The following is a 5,180-nucleotide window of genomic DNA, read 5'->3' as shown; positions in this document are numbered from 1 at the left end:
TCATACTTGAGGCGGCGGTGTCACAGGATCTTTGGTTTTGGCATGCTTTTTTTGGTGTTGCTGGGTCAAATAACGACCTTAATGTTATCGATCAGTCACATTTGATCAACGACCTTATCGACGGGGTTGAACCACCTCAAACTTTTGTTGCAAATGGAGAACTCTTCAAGTACGGGTACTATCTAGTCGATGGTATTTACAACGAATGGGCTGTGTTAGTTCAAGCTTTTACAGATCCAATCGCCGACAAACGGAAGTATTTTACGAAGAAGCAAGAGTCTGCTAGAAAAGATATTGAAAGAGCTTTTGGAGCTATAAAAAAACAATATTATGTTCTGGCGAACCCGATACGTTATTGGACTCGGGAGAGGATAATGGACGTCGTCTACACGTGTCTTATCCTACACAACATGACGTTAGAAGACGAGGGCAAAGCTATACGCCAAAACTACCAAGGTGACATTCCGCCACAACCGTCCACAATCAGTGATCAACAAAAACTTCATAACATAGCAAATATCAAGAGCCGTGAGATACACGGGGATCTTCGACATGAGTTGGTTGAACATTTGTGGGCGAGGCGACCAGATGATCTTGTATTAGATTAGTTTTATTATTAAATATTATTGTTTGTTTAATTTTTAGTATGTTTTTTTTTATTATGAATTTTCAAAAAAATGTGTGTTTTTTTAAATAATTTCTTGTTTTTTTAATAATACGTTTTTTTAATACATTTATAAAAAAATAAAAAAATAAACCGCTCGCGCCCCCTCTCGCGCCCCTCCACACCAGGGCCAGGGGCGCGAGCACCACAACCAACACCCATCTTATCAAGTTTCTCTCTCTGCCACACGTCACAATATTATTGGCTGGAGCCCCCACTCGCGCCCCCTCTCGCGGCCCCCCACACCCCTCAGCCTTATAAAGAATTGTGTAGGGTTTATTTGAATTGTAAGGTAAACAAGAAAACTTTCTCTAAAAATATGGAAACAAATAAAAAGTATAAAAACAGCTTTCGTTTTCCATTGTATTGTATATCAATTCAATTTTTAAGAAAACTTATAACCTAGCGATTCCTCAAGCAGTTTTCGCTTGGATTTAGAATTTTATAAAAGCAGCTTTACGATTCCAAAACATCTTAAACTTCGGGCTGTGTGTTTATATTTCGAATGGTGCATATGCCGTCAAGAACAATGAAGATGGCTCTAGCGGAGCAGGATTTGAGCAAGCTGGATGTAGCAACGTTACATCCGCTTTCTCCGGAGGTCATATCTCGCCAGGCTACGATTAATATTGGTAAATTAATTAGTGTTATTCGTTCGATTTTCTCATGCATCAATGGCCATGCATCTTTGTGTGCTTCTTTTGTTGACTGAAATCCGTGTTTAAACAACAGGTACTATTGGTCACGTGGCTCATGGCAAATCAACAGTTGTAAAAGCAATATCTGGTGTACAGGTATGTCGTATGTCTTCTTTCCCGAGAGTAACTCAAACCATCAGAGTGCTAGTTGTAGCCTTGTAGGTCTTTCGTAACATCTGTTGGGAGTAAGATCTTGAGTTATTGGAATTTAGTCAAATAATATGAATTTTGCAGGGGTTTATGCAAGATTGCATATATTACTATTACTAGACAAATCAACTTGTCTAATTATTCTACATACCAAATCATGCTCTGTTTTTTTATATAGATTCCATATATATGACCAGCATCTCCAAGCATCACATCGTTTCATGTGTGAGACGTAGGGCTGTAAACGAACCGAACAGAACAAAGTCATGTTCATGTTCGTTCTTCTAGCATTAATCTTGTTCATGAACGGAACAATAAAATTATAAAATGTTAGGTCAGTTATTACAAATAAAATATTATAAAAATATAAAACTAACCTTTAACTAACAGGCATTAACGTTCAATGAACACATTATCTAGCGTTTGGGAACACAAATGAACGAACGAAATATGTGTTCCCGTTTGTTCCTTTAATTAAATGAACACAAATTTTCTATTCATGTTCGCTCATTTATTAAATGAACGAACATGAACAAACTTCTCGCCGAACTGTTCACGAATAGTTTACCGAGCGTTCAGTTCGTATACATGCCTATGATTGAGGCGGTTGTAGTGTTGTACAACCGGATTAATTAACGGACTTTGACCCACTTAACTTACAGAATTATTATCACTGGCCACATATTTAGAATTTACAAAAGTTTAGTTTATAATTCTAATATCCATGTGTATTTGTTTTATCGTCAGTTAACTGTATTTTATATAAACCAAAGTGAGCCCGATTATTCTTTCTAATAATTAATGTAAACGAATCGAAGGCTTTCTTAATTTTTCTTGCATCGCTTATAGAGACCCTTTCAAATAACCTCAAATTGTTATCATTTATATCCAGACTGTTCGGTTCAAAAATGAGTTGGAGCGTAACATTACTATTAAGCTTGGGTATGCCAATGCAAAGATATACAAATGTGAAGATGAAAGGTGCCCTAGACCCATGTGTTACAAGTAAGCATAAAGCTTTGTTATTGTTTCTTGTCATTTAGTATCTCCTAGCGTACGTGTTATTAAATATATTTCAGTTTTTTTGCAGGGCATATGGAAGTGATAAAGAAGATAGCCCTCCTTGTGATGTGCCTGGATTTGAGAACAGCAAGATGAAATTGATGAGGCATGTATCGTTTATTGACTGCCCGGTAAGTATTCAACATGTCTTAGAAATTATCATGGAAAGTTATCATCAAAGTGACTCAATTCCTAGTTTTGAATCTAGCCCGCCTATTTTGCTATGCTTCAGATAATTAGTGTAGACTAATTTTAAACATTTGAATCATGTTTGTTGAAACATGAAACACAGTCGTCTATCTTTTGGATTTATGACTGTAGAAAACAATAGTCTAAAGAAGCATGCACATTAAAACAACATATGTCATGAAGCTTGCCATGACTTGTTTTTCTTCTTATAAGTAACACCATAAATAAGCACCGTAAGTTAGTTCAGAATCAGCATTTCCCCTAGAAACTTACTCAAAATTTACAAGTCTCTTTACATTTAGTGTTAATTTATTTTAGAAGGAGATTAGCCAGTCTCGAACTTGGCCTCTATCAATATTATTGGTATACTCGTTTACTTTTAACTTCTTGCGTAAATGGTGGACAGACTTGGTTCTAGAAATTAGCAATGTTAAACTTTATCTTCTATATAGAATAGCAAGAAAGTTTTGCCAAACTAGAGCAAATCTGCTCACCATGAAATAGAATTAGTAAAGTAAGAACAAGAAAACGCAGAAAGACGTATACAAAACATGCTTGTTATGTATAATAAAGACTGAACCTTTATATGGACACTGGATACATATGTAGTTTCGTTATGTCACATAATAGATGGAATGAGAACACCAACCCATAAGGTGTGAAAAACAAAGAGTTTATTAAATGGCCCTGTTGACAAACAATAGAACATGTATTCTAGGCAGTCAAATAGTTTAGCAACTGGAGTTCTAACTGGATCTTGCTGCACTTGCACCAAGTAGAACATGTATTCTAAGCAGTCAAATTGCATACATAAACAATGAGAATAGACTATTAATGTATAGTACATTAGAAACATTAATGAGTCAACCTGCAGTGAGAATTTGCACAGAACATATTATTTGCTAACTGTCTTATCACCATTTGTCTAATTCACAGGGACACGATATTCTCATGGCCACTATGCTTAATGGAGCAGCTATCATGGATGGTACTTTACTTCTCATAGCTGCAAATGAAAGTTGTCCCCAACCTCAGACTTCGGAGCACTTGGCTGCTGTTGAGATTATGAGGCTCCGTCATATTATAATTCTTCAAAATAAGGTTGATCTAGTTGAAGAAAATGCAGCCATTAACCAACACGAGGCAATTCAGAAATTCATTCAGGTTATCTGCAATGATCTTTTTTCTTCCTTTTGTTCATTAATGTGAATTAGCGAAAAAAATATTAGCTTCATAGGTGTTTTACTTTCCAAAATCATTTCTTTAACATACATACACACACACACACACATATATATATAATTTTTTGTTCAAAAATTTGGACAAAAGCTGTCACTGTCTCATATAGAGAAAAACTAGTTTAGCCCAAATCCATTTTAACCAATATTTTTCATCTAGTAGTATATTTATTGAAACGAAAGCATTGATGATATCAGGGAACGATTGCTGATGGTGCACCAGTTATCCCGGTGTCAGCTCAGCATGGGTATAATATTGAGGCGTTGTGTGAATACATAATCAAACGGATTCCCATTCCAGAGAGGAACTTTGTTTCAGCTCCAAATATGATAGTAATTCGTTCATTTGATGTTAACAAGCCTGGATCTGAGGTTGATAAGATTAGAGGTGGTGTTGCTGGTGGAAGTATCCTCAAGGTTTGTTCTTTTCTCATTTTGCATTTATGTTAGTTCTATCTTTGTCTTGAATGTGCATGTCGTAAATTAAAAAAAAAAAAACCAAGTAGGAACCTAACATGGCTGTTCTTTTTTTATACAGGGTGTGTTGCAAGTAAACCAGCGTATCGAGGTCCGTCCAGGGATTGTTGTTAAAGATGAGAATGGTAGCATCAAGTGCACCCCGATTTACTCAAGAATAGTGTCACTATATGCAGAGCAGAATGAACTTCAATTTGCTGTACCTGGAGGTCTTATTGGGGTTGGAACGACGATGGACCCTTGTTGATCGGCTGGTGGGTCAAGTTCTTGGGGAGGTCGGCTCTCTTCCTGATGTTTATGTTGAACTAGAGGTAAGCACGAGTAAACGGTTGTACATGTTTTCCTTTTTTTTAAAAAGTTCAATATAAAGATAGCCCATTCTGATCTGACCCCAATCCCTTATGTAGGTGAACTTTTTTCTTTTGCGTCGGCTGCTGGGTGTGAAGACAAAAGGAACAGAAAAGCAAGGGAGGGTATCAAAGTTGTTAAAGGCGGAAGTACTGATGCTAAACATAGGATCAATGTCGACCGGGGCCCGTGTTCTGAGAGTCCGGGATAATGTAGCAAAACTGCAGTTGACATCACCCGTGTGTAGGTGAGAAGGTTGCTCTGAGCAGGAGAGTGGAGAAGCATTGGCGGTTAATCGGTTGGGGAAATATTAAAGCTGGTCTGACTCTAGAGATCCAACCTTGTCCATTTTAG

General features: G+C 36.9%; 1 pseudogene across 1 annotated transcript; it reads left to right on the top strand.

Annotated features, from left to right (window-relative positions):
* The first annotated feature begins 1,040 nt into the window (after nt 1-1,040).
* On the top strand, nt 1,041-5,180 carry LOC143588831 (eukaryotic translation initiation factor 2 subunit gamma-like; annotated as a pseudogene). Its single transcript, XR_013145172.1, has 8 exons — nt 1,041-1,296; nt 1,397-1,458; nt 2,405-2,517; nt 2,603-2,705; nt 3,700-3,927; nt 4,200-4,418; nt 4,540-4,789; nt 4,886-5,180. The product of XR_013145172.1 is annotated as a eukaryotic translation initiation factor 2 subunit gamma-like (transcript).

This window comes from Bidens hawaiensis, unplaced genomic scaffold (genome assembly GCF_021521415.1).
Source record: "Bidens hawaiensis isolate Kalapana, Puna unplaced genomic scaffold, B.hawaiensis_p1.1 tig00036798_1, whole genome shotgun sequence".
Classification (NCBI taxonomy): Eukaryota; Viridiplantae; Streptophyta; class Magnoliopsida; order Asterales; family Asteraceae; genus Bidens; species Bidens hawaiensis.
Note: the sequence above shows the minus strand (reverse complement) of the source record. Positions and strands in the feature narration are given on the sequence as shown.